This window comes from Bufo bufo, chromosome 2, assembly GCF_905171765.1.
Source record: "Bufo bufo chromosome 2, aBufBuf1.1, whole genome shotgun sequence".
In the NCBI taxonomy this organism is placed as follows: Eukaryota; Metazoa; Chordata; class Amphibia; order Anura; family Bufonidae; genus Bufo; species Bufo bufo.
In genome coordinates, this window is record NC_053390.1 from 803,099,933 (window position 1) to 803,112,505 (window position 12,573).

Genomic DNA, 12,573 nt, shown 5'->3' on the forward strand with positions numbered 1-12,573 from the left:
GTTGGCACCTGATACTGGCACCTGGGGGGGGAAGGGGGGGTTGGCACCTGATACTGGCACCTGGGGGGGGTTGGCACCTGATACTGGCACATGGGGGGGGGAGAGGCACCTGATTAGAAGTCTCAAATTTTTTCAGTCAGCAGCAAGGTGTCTCCTATGGTCTAGTGGTTAGATGCTTTTCCTCTGATACAGAAGGTCGTGGGTTCGAATCCCAGCAGAATCCTTTTCTGAAATATAAGCACTGACTCCATATATGGACACACAGGAAGAGGCTGCATCGCATCGCTAACATGGAGGTAAGTAGAAGTCTTTATATATTTTTTTAATACCCGACTGTTACTGCCATGGGGGGAGCGGGGGGCACTTGATACTGGCACATGGGGGGAGGCACCTGATACTGGCACATGGGGGGGGGGAAGAGAGGCACCTGATACTGGCACCTGGGGGGGAGGGGGGGTTGGCACCTGATACTGGCACATGGGGGGAGGCACCTGATACTGGCACCTGGGGGAAGAGGGGGGTTGGCACCTGATACTGGCACATTGGGGGGGGAGAGAGGCACCTGATACTGGCACATGGGGGGGGGAGAGGGGTTGGCACCTGATACTGGCACCTGGGGGGAGGGGGAGGGGGGAGGGGGGGTTGGCACCTGATACTGGCAAATGGGGGGGAGAGGCACCTGATACTTGCACCTGGGGGGGGGGAGAGGGGTTGGCACCTGATACTGGCACCTGGGGGGGGGAAGAGAGGCACCTGATACTGGCACATGGGGGGGGAGAGGGGTTGGCACCTGATACTGGCACCTGGGGGGGGAGGGGGGGTTGGCACCTGCTACTGGCACATGGGGGGGGGGAGAGGCACCTGATACTGGCACCTGGGGGGGGGGAAGAGAGGCACCTGATACTGGCACATGGGGGGGAGAGGGGTTGGCACCTGATACTGGCACCTGGGGGGGGAAGGGGGGGTTGGCACCTGATACTGGCACCTGGGGGGGGTTGGCACCTGATACTGGCACATGGGGGGGGGAGAGGCACCTGATACTGGCACATGGGGGGAGGCACCTGATACTGGCACCTGGGGGGGAGAGAGGCACCTGATACTGGCACATGGGGGGGGAGAGGGGTTGGCACCTGATACTGGCACCTGGGGGGGGGGGGGGGGTTGGCACCTGATACTGGCACATGGGGGGGAGAGGCACCTGATACTGGCACCTGGGGGGGGGGGGGGGGTTGGCACCTGCTACTGGCACATGGGGGGGAGAGAGGCACCTGATACTGGCACCTGGGGGGGGGAAGAGAGGCACCTGATACTGGCACATGGGGGGGGGGAGAGGGGTTGGCACCTGATACTGGCACCTGGGGGGGAGGGGGGGTTGGCACCTGATACTGGCACATGGGGGGGAGAGGCACCTGATACTTGCACCTGGGGGGGGGGAGAGGGGTTGGCACCTGATACTGGCACCTGGGGGGGGGAAGAGAGGCACCTGATACTGGCACATGGGGGGGGAGAGGGGTTGGCACCTGATACTGGCACCTGGGGGGGGAGGGGGGGTTGGCACCTGCTACTGGCACATGGGGGGGGGGGGAGAGGCACCTGATACTGGCACCTGGGGGGGGAAGGGGGGGTTGGCACCTGATACTGGCACCTGGGGGGGGTTGGCACCTGATACTGGCACATGGGGGGGGGAGAGGCACCTGATACTGGCACATGGGGGGAGGCACCTGATACTGGCACCTGGGGGGGAGAGAGGCACCTGATACTGGCACATGGGGGGGGAGAGGGGTTGGCACCTGATACTGGCACCTGGGGGGGGAGGGGGGGTTGGCACCTGATACTGGCACATGGGGGGGAGAGGCACCTGATACTGGCACCTGGGGGGGGAGGGGGGGTTGGCACCTGCTACTGGCACATGGGGGGGAGAGAGGCACCTGATACTGGCACCTGGGGGGGGGGAAGAGAGGCACCTGATACTGGCACATGGGGGGGGGGAGAGGGGTTGGCACCTGATACTGGCACCTGGGGGGAAGGGGGGGTTGGCACCTGATACTGGCACCTGGGGGGGGTTGGCACCTGATACTGGCACATGGGGGGGGGAGAGGCACCTGATACTGGCACATGGGGGGAGGCACCTGATACTGGCACCTGGGGGGGAGAGAGGCACCTGATACTGGCACATGGGGGGGGAGAGGGGTTGGCACCTGATACTGGCACCTGGGGGGGGAGGGGGGTTGGCACCTGATACTGGCACATGGGGGGGATGCACCTGATGCTGGCACATGGGGGGAGGCACCTGATACTGGCACCTGGGGGGGAGGGGGGGTTGGCACCTGATACTGGCACATGGGGGGGGAGAGAGGCATCTGATACTGGCACATGGGGGGGAGAGGGGTTGGCACCTGATACTGGCACCTGGGGGGGAAGGGGGGGTTAGCACCTGATACTGGCACATGGGGGGGGGAGAGGCACTTGATACTGGCACTTTTTTTGTGGGGGGGGAGATGGCACTATGATACTGGGACATGTGGGGGGGGGAGGAGAGAGGCACTTGATACTGGCACATGATGGGGGGGCATTATGGGGGACACTAGGCCGGCAGCCTATCAGAGGCCGGACACTGAGGGGCATCTACTGGGGCACTATATATGGGGCATTTTATACTGGTACATTATGGGGGGCACTAGCAGGAAGGGGGGAGAGGAGCACTAAGGGGCATTTACTGGGGGAACTATATAGGGGTATTTTATACTGGGACATTATGGGGGCACTATGGGGACATTAGCTCAACTGGGGGCATTACAAGGGGGTATTTTTTGCACTGTCACATTATAAGGAGAATTATTACTACTGGGGGGGGGGCATTATGGTGGGCTTTATTACTCCCCCATGGTATGACCCCCTAGTAGCAGCACCAGCCTCTCCCTGCTCTGCGACCCCTCTGCCCCTTCTCCAAATCCTTAATATGAAATCTTTCTCATTAGGATAAAGCACAACATCAGCTCCGCCGAGCCCCCGGCCAAAGTGTGGAGGTGGTGTCCGAGATCCCCAAGGGCCAAGCCAAGTAAGTTGGCTGTAACTGTAAGTTTTCATGTGAAATATGTTTGTTATACACATATAGCCTACACTGTGCCACACAATATACAGTATACCGCTACACTGTGCCACACAATATACAGTATACCTCTACACTGTGCCACACAATATACAGTATACCTCTACACTGTGCCACACAATATACAGTATACCTCTACACTGTGCCCCACAATATACAGTATACCGCTACACTGTGCCAAAGGAGTGGGGTTTACACAGGAGGAGGAAGGTGCGAAGCGCGCTGGGGGGGGCCCTTACAAATATTTGCTGTGGGGCCCAGTCACTTCTAGTTACGCCCCTGGTTACAGGCCCACATCAGTTCAGGTAAGTATTCGGGCCACCGAGCCTTTTGGTTAGCCTTCAGAGTCCGCAGCATCTGGAGCAAGGTGCGGTTAAAGTGTTCGCACACCCCGTTTCCTTGGGGTTGATACAGGGTAGTACGAGAACGTTCGATTACATACAGCTGATACAGTTCATTCATTAGAGTACCCTGAAAACACGCCCCCCTGGACTGAATGTATGCTCCGTGGACACCCGAACACCTATATAAAGAGTTTGCAGACGGCTTCAGCGGCTGACTCTGGTCTTTGGTAGGTACAGCCACTGCATACTTTGTAAAGTGATCTGTCATGACTAGACAGTACGAGTGTCCTGAGGTAGAGTATCCAATCTGCACATAATCAATCATGAGAAGTTCTAGCGGCGCTGAAGCCCAGATGGCCTGGACAGGAGCCCGCTGCTCAGTACTCTTACTCAGCCCGCGAGGTCAACACTTAAAGGGGTTGTCCGAGATTGGGGACATTGTTCTAAGTGTACAACAGTGACACAAATATTACACACATGCCTGTCGTACCTTTAACACACATGTCTGGTGCCCCGTTTTCAAATCGAAAAATTCTCAGCCGGAAGTGCCTATTTTCTCATAGACAGTGACGTACCGGGTCCCTTGCTGCAGAGCATAGCCTCTTCTTCCGCTTCGCAGAGAGCCCGGTGACGTCACCATCAGCCTCAGTAATTATGCAGATCGCAGGGAGGGACGGTGACTTGGCTGGAAGACATCGTGCTAAGCCACGCCCCTCCGGTGACGTCACCTGGCATGGCACTTTCTAATGAATGAAGGAGGCGGAATATTAATGAGGAGGCGGAGTTACGGCAGAGATGATAGTCAGCTGTAACCACATGATGCCGCACTGCTCTGGGATCCACAGGGCAGTGCGGCAGGAAGTTAGGCAAAGATAAACCTAGATGTAAACAATGCGTGGGGGACCGTTGGAGCCCTGTAGAAGTGGTGAAAATACATAAAAACATATTGGGGGAAATTTAATCAGCTCTTAATAGTGAGTACTCTTTAAAAAAATATATATATTTGATCCTAGACAACCCCTTTAAGACATGCCTCGGCCACCATGTCGGCCAGATCTGGACAGTACAACAACCTTTGGAGCCACTTGAATGTTTTGTCACTCCCGAAATGGGCTCCCTTTTCATGGGCTTCCCTGGCTGCCTCCGGTCCCAATGACATAGGAATGATAATCTGTTGTTGGTGCTGCAGCTCTGATTGTAAGTATATGGTCCGGCACAGGAGGCCCTGGGTAAAGGTCAGCTTATCCCACTAACTCAACAGTTTTTGGCCTTCTGGGGTCAGACGGGCTTGCTTCTCTGGCTGAGGCCATATCTTACTCCGAACCCATTCTTTCACTTTCCAGAAGTCTGGGCAGCCATTCTGGACTCTCTCCCAATTGGCCAATGTCTTTCCCAGCACCAGGGACATCCCGGACGCCACCCCACTTGAATGTGTCACGTCCTGGAACACGGGTAAATCGACCAAGGTCAGGAGTTTCAGTGTCCTCCAGCTCCTCATCGGCACTCTGAACCAACAACCCTACAGGGACTTGGGAGAGTGCGTCGGCGTTGCTGTTCTCCCTACCTGAACAAAACTTGATGCGGTATTGGTACTTAGAAAGGCGAGCCAACCACATCTGCTCAAGCGTACCGAGTTTGGCATTCTTCAGATGTGCTAACGGGTTGTTGTCCATCATCACGGTCACCTCTGCACCTGTCAGGTACTCCACGAACCTTTCGGTCATGGCCCACACCAGCGCCAGTAGTTCCAATTTAAAGGAGCTGTAATTGTCAGGGTTGCGCTCTGATTCCCTCAGAGACTGATTACCATAGGCAATGACTCTCTCACATCCATCCTGGACTTGTGATAATACGGCCCCAGACCATGTAGACTTCCGTCAGTGTACAACAAGAATGGGGTGTCGAACCGTGCATAAGCTAGAATCGGGGCACTGGTCAGCTCCTCCTTCACTGCTTCAAAGGCCTCTTGTTGTCAGGATCCCCACTAAAGGGGCCCACCAAATGGGCAAATTTGGGTATGAAACTCCGATAGTAACCGGACAGTCCCACGAATGCCCTCACCTCTCGAAGTGTACACGGCTGGGGACACTTCTGGACGGCCTCCACCTTGCTGGGGGCCAGATTTACCCCCTCCTGGGTGACCATATGTCCCAAATACTCCATCTGTTGCTAAAACAGTTGGCACTTCTTGGGCTTGATCTTGAGCCCATGGTCTCGTAGCCATCTTAGGACCTGTCGCAGCTTCTGGAGGTGATCTTCAAAGGAGGCCCCAAACACCACTATGTCGACCAGGTATATCAATACTGACTCGAAGTTGAGATCCCCCAGGCAGTGCTCCATCAACAGCTGGAATGTTCCCAGGGCATTAGACAGGCCGAATGGCATCCGGTTGAACTTGTAGAGTCCCATAGGTAGAATGAAAGCCGTCTTCGCTTTGTCCTTCTTGGCCACCTGTACCTGCCAATACCCACTGGCCAGATCAAGAGTCGAGAAGAACTTTGCGTGGCTCAGGGCTGACAACGACTCCTCAATTCACGAAAGTGGGTAAGCATACCGGATGGTTTTAGCATTCAGCTTCCGATAATCCACGCAGAACCGGAGACTCCCATCTTTTTCCGCACCAAGACTACTGGAGCAGCCTAAGGACTTTGACTCTCTTGGATCACCCAGTTTTCCAACATGCTGGCTACCATATCTTTCACCTCCCGGTACATTTTAGGTGGGATTTACTGGTAACGTTCCCTGATCAGTGCTGCATCGCTGTTAGGGATTTTGTGTTAAGTGGCGGAAGCACACCCGAAGACCTCATCATGTCTCGAGAATGCCTCACGATATTCCCAGAGGGCGTCTTCTAGCAACTTTTGTTGTCCGGGAGTCAGAGTCTTGCAGTCCACCCCCACGGGCCATGATCACTCGACCATTCCACTCCGCTGTCGGGGTCTCCCTTTGATGAACCTCTACAGCATAGTTCTAGGCTGATCTCCTATCAGGCTGTAGCATGAAACTCGGTCGTCGAGAGGCATCCCCTTCAGACACATAGATTTTGGCCAGCAAGGTGCTTCCGGGAATGGTCAACTCATAGTCTTCAACATTGAGGCAGCGTACAGGCACAAACCCATCCTTCACAATGGTGAGGGCCCGAGCTACCAGTGGGCGAGTCTGCGTTTCCTGTTGATAAGCTGGCTCGATCAGGACCTCCAATCCATTCAATCGTCGTCCAGCCCCCACCGGCAGCATCAATATACATTCCTGTCGAGGTGGGATCTTCACCGGGGTCCTCCGCGACACCTTCACATCTCCAATGGGCCGACCAGACATGTTACTCTTTTGCAGACTACAGCTCCTCACCATCTGTTGTAAAACCTCCTGGGACGGCCGGTGTGTGGTGGCCCATTGCCAATACTTCGGCCATTCTTTGGCATAGAGTTGATAGTCTAGGTCTCGCAGTACATTCATACCTAGGGTCACATCCATTCCTTTCCTGGACGGATGGTCCACCAGCATGACCCCCTTCTTGCCGACGTCTTGCCCAAACAGTCAGACCCGCATCCAAACTATCCCTCGGACATCCATCTTTCTGTTATCAGCAACCATCAGCCTGATGACGCTCCCATCATATGCCGGAAGTGCCTTTCGAAAGAACCCCAGGGTCATAAGGGTGCACTCTGACCCTGTATCAACTAGGCAGCATACCTTCTGGCCTTCCAACTCAGCTTCCATAATGGGGCTGCTGGCATACATGTCATGTTCCTAATGCATAGGGCTTAGCTTCTGGTGTACCGCCGCAGTACACCTAGCTACTGCGGCGGTCGGAAGTTTAATGTCGGCTCGACCTTTATCTGTTCTGGGCACTCTCTGGCCATATGGCCGTACTGTCGACAAGCCCAACAGAGGGGCCCTCTTTTGACGCGCCCCCACACCTGCGTTATCCTGGATGGAGTGGTGTGGGGCACTGGGGTCATTTTCAGAGGCCGGAGTGATCCTGCCTTCATCTGGGACACTTCCAGCTGGAGTTCTTTTAATTCTGTCCGCAGAGCTTGGACCACATCCTTTAAGGAATCAGAGTCTTCAGATGCAGACTTACGTCCTGTGGCATGGGTGCTACTCACTACTCTCGCTGTCATAGGCATGTGCTCTTCCTCTCTCTCCACGGCAGCTAGGTAGACGCTGTAGAATGTCATGTCGGCCGTCGCCCAGGTCATCTCTTGCAGCTTGTCCTGTAAAAACTTGTTAAAGTGCCCCACTATGAACTGATCTCTTAGTAGCCGGTCTACCTCCCGGAAGGCTCCCATGGCCTCTGGGTCCCGCCGCTGTATTTCATTGAGCGTCTCCTCTAGGGCATTGGAGTACTGCATCAGGGTCTCATCCTCTTGCTGTGGTCAGTTGAAGAAGTGGCTCTGTAGCTGCACTACTTTAGCACGCCCCCTTGGACTCCCTTCAGCAGGGAAAATATTTTCTCTAGGGTGTCCCTCTCAGATTCGGGCCTTACCATCACTGTCAGTCTAATGTCACTCTCTAGAGTGCCCAATGCAACCTCTGCTGCAGCTCGGGGGTCAGGTTACACATTCTAACTGCGCTCTGCACCCTTTCAGTCCAGTCCTGCAACGTCATGTTTTTACCGTCATACTTTGGCAGATGATGCAGTAGCGCCCCTATGTGTCACCACCAGCTCTCTAATAAGGTCTGGCAGACGTTCTTCTGTACCTCTTGCATGATGTTCTTTGTTTTGGTTTCACTTTGTCATCTCTTTTCCTTCTCCCATCTGTCACCTATTCACACTAATTGCCTCCCTTTATATTCCCTCCCATACTGCCTCACTTTGCGGTTTATACTACTTCCTGGATTGAAGTGATCACTGCTGGAGACTTCTGTTACTGCTTGTTCAGATAAGTCATTTCTTGTATTGTGTTTATTTTCTGTCCCCTCACTATTATAGGGTTTTCAGGTGTCACATAGAAAAAGGTACGAGGGCATGCAATCGTCTACCACAAAGATCTTTGCATGGGCATAGCAGTCAGGGAGAGCTCTAGGGGTTTTATAGGGCTCACCCATATGCTCCCTACTTTGGGATCAACCCAGTCGGATGTTTATTTATAAGTTCCAGCTTTCTGCAACACCATCCGTGACAGCGAGGCAGCAAGCAGACACCGCCAGACAAGGCAAACAAATGCAGGAGATCCGCCGAGAGTTCGGTCCAGCAGAACGCAAAGGGCCCAGAGGTAGAGGCATGCCGCGGTTCAGATAGAGAGGCTCGTGTCTTGCATAGTGCGGCGGGATAGAACGGTCGGAGGGAGGAGCGACGTAGCAAACCTACGTCATCACGTCTTCACCCCCTCTGACGAAGGGGCTTAATCATCGGGAGAAGATGGTGGCAGCTTGTCCGTGAGGCAGAGGTGGAGCCAGCAAGTCACTAGCATGGCCGGAAGTCAGCAGGGTGGCAGCAGTGGGAGGTTGGTAGCCAAAAATGCCCGGGGTAGACCACCCGCTACGCAGGAGCCTACCTGTCCGAGAAGTAGTGGTGCACTGGTTCACGGAGGCAGCGGCGGTAGCAGTCAGTCAGTGCGTAGTGTTGGGTCCCACTAACATGAAGTACAATGTGTCACGAGTCACAGTCTCAGAATGGCTTTGGAAAGTAAAAAGCATTCCAAAGTTATTACTAGTGTTGAGCGAACTTGTGGTTTCAATTTCGCCTTACAAGGTTCTGGTTATCTAAGAATTCCGTTATGGATTCCGCTACCACGGACCATAAGTTATGGTAGCAGAATCCATAATGGAATTCTTAGATAACCCGAACCTTGTACGCTGAACTTGAAACCACAAGTTCGCTCAACACTAGTTATTACCTCATAAAATGGCTCATGTCAGATTTGGAAAAAAATCTGCCTGGGATTTAAGGTTAAAAGTGGCTAAGTACTGAAGGGGTTAAAACACTAACATGCCTCCTATGAGGAAATTGTTGTTTTTATTTTTTTTTTCAAATGGAAATATTAGATGAACAGAAATTACACAGAGGGATGAACAAGTGGATGTTCAGATCTAAACAATCTGGTTCCAGGCTTTAGCAGATAATAGAGATGCCCTGGAGCGAGGAACTTTCCTGACAAGCTAATACTCAGAGAAATATCGGGAAATTTTCACCACATAGCAGTATCCAGCTGCGACTGATTAGCTAACTGCAGCTGGATTGTATCTCTACCCCACAGGGAGCGTGCCAAAAATATCCCGTCTGTGACTCGACTGTAATAAGAACCACTCTCCAGAGGAAGCTAAGGCTTGAATGAGTGATACACAACAACAGTGCTCTGCCACAGTTCTCCAAGTCTGCTGACAAGCCCGATGCAAACATTTGGCATGTTTGGACCAAAAATTGCAAAAATTATGAGTTGTTTATGTATGATGGATTTCATGGATAATAAAATGCAAATTGCAATGTAGAGTACCATTCCAATAGTCTAGAACCCAAGAGTTCAGATCTGGTAATCCATGCTTGTGTAATCCAGTATTGAAGGTACTTGTTAAAGGGGTATTCCAATGGGAGGATATAATGACTGGTAGGTTGAAGTCTCCTCAGCCCCTTTTTCATAGAAGAAGCCAGTTAGTTAGTTAGTTAAGTGGAGTCGAGGCAGGAGAGAGGAGGCAAAGCATGTTCATGGCACATTCCTCAGGAGCACACATTCCATATGGATGGGCAACCGTTGCATCTGCACATGGGCCAAGTAGGGTAGGGGGCCCACAGTTACTCTCAAAGTAGCTTACTACCAAGTGGCTGAGCCAATTAGCTGTGGAATTTCATGCCTCACAATTATGAGTGCATTGTTAGAACGTTTGATATGAGGGATGCTCTATGTCAAGCTATTGTTGGAGAGTGACCTGGTGGCACTAATTCTAATACTGCTTCTCCCTCCTGAAACATGGCATCTTACCAAGTACTTTGGTCATCATCATAGTACTTGACCTGGCCATTGGGTCTGGTCTGCGGAAAGGGCCGGCGCAACCATATAGGCGAACTAGGAGTTTGCCTAGGGCACCGGCCGGCTGGGGGCGCCCTGGTGTGCTCCCCCTGACTGGGGCTTCAGCCCTGGGCGACAGGGCGAGCGGCTCTTGAGCCGCCCCCAGAGCCGTTACAGGGGGGCCAGAAGGTGGAGGTCCTTCTTAAATATGGCAGAGCAGGCATCTGCTTACCCTGATGGCAGGTGCCTGCTCTGCCAGTAATGTACCGGAGGAGAGGAGGCGGGCGGCAAGGGAGGCTGTTCTAGCAGTTCCCCACTCCTCCCTCGTGCGCCCTCTGTGATGCCGGAATATGACGTCATTCCGGCCCCGGCATACTAAACGGCGCAATAGAGGACTGAGGAGCTGCACCACACTGGACCCCAGGGAGGTGAGTGTTTAAGTGTTTGACTGAGTGAGTGTCTGCCTGTGTATTTATGTCAGTGATTGAGTGTATGTTTGTCTTTCTGTCAGTAAAGTTATGTGTGTTTGTCCTTGAGTGTCTGTGTGTGTATGTCAGTGAGTGAGTGTATGTCAGTGAGTGTGGATGTCTGTCGGTCAGTAAGTGTCTGTGTGTTTGTCAGTGAGTGTGTGTGTGTCTGTCAGTGAGTATGTCTGTCAGTGAGTATGTCTGTCAGTGAGTATGTCTGTCAGTGAGTATGTCTGTCAGTGAGTTTCTGTGTACGTCATTCAGTGAGTGTCTGAGTGTGTGTCTGTCTGTCAGTGACTGTATGTGTGTCTGTCAGTGACTGTATGTGAGTCTGTCAGTGAGTTTCTGTGTACGTCATTCAGTGAGTGTCTGTCTGTCAGTGTGTGTGTGTGTGTCTGTCAGTGAGTGAGTGACATGAGGGGGCGGCAAAATGAATCTTTGCCTATGGCGGCAAAAATCCTTGCACCGGCCCTGTCTGCGGCCTAGTTGTTACTATCACACATCTGTACTAGCCATCTCATCTGCAGCATAATAGATCTGAAGGCATTTCCCTCTAGCCATCGTGGCCAGTAAGTTCACTTCTACCTTCTCTGTGGCTCTCTGGAGCAGGCTCCTGTGCACTTTCCTGCTGCAGCTGCTACATCACACTCGCCCCCAGCAGAGGAAATAGCTGCTCCAAATGCTTTTCTTTAGCCTCATGTACAGTACTGTGGCCAGAACAGCCACACTATAAAGATCTGGATGCTCTTCCTTTCACTCTTCTGGATGAGGGAACATGATAGCAGGGATCTCAAGTCTCCCGGAGGTTCAGGGAGTCTCCCGCTATTAGATAGCGGCTCCCTGACACCCGCATGTGAGACAATATATCCCGGAAAGGTTTACTGATAGCAGAGCAGAGAGATAAGAGAAGTGACAGGACACAGAGTTTAGATTACAGGTTGAATTAACCCTTTAGGGTCAAATTGGCTTCTCAAGGAGATATATGTTAAAGGCATCCCTTCTTCTGTCCCACTCAGTAGCTATAGAACTATTGAGAGAGATGTATTTTTTTAAAATACATTACACATTTAACCCTCCATTTTAATTATATTATTTACCCCAGTGTTAAATTCACCCCCCTGGATGCTTGTTTTTTTCCTACAGCAAAATAGGCCCCTCTATTGTGGAATATTTAAATACTCTTTGCCACCCTTTCTTTACTTTTTTTGCTTCCCTTTTGGAATCTGTAGAGAAGGCTAAGCGAGGCAAATAGAGTAGATGTAGGAGAGTAACATGAGCTTAGACTCCATATTTCTCTGAACCCTATAGCATCTTCCTGGTATAGTATGTTATGTATAGTACATAACTCTTGGATCCAGGAAGCTGAGATGAGGAGTTTTCTGATTGGGCCATCACACTGTAGTGCTCCTTTATCTGTCCTTTAGTCTCCCTGTGATATGGCATGCTCAGATTTCAGAAAGGTACGTCCTATGAAATAGAATTGGTCTTCAGGATGATTCTAGTGCAGTGATGCCCAACCTACGGCCCGCAGGCCACTTCCGTCCCGCAAAGCTGTGTCATGCGGCCCGTGCAGTGACCGAAGGCGGAGTTTGTGCACAGTTACAGAAGAGACGCGCCTGCGCCGCCATTCCTAATTATACTGTGGGGCAGTACTATTATTAGTTTTGCGGCGACTGAAGACCCCATTTTCCCACACCCGCCCA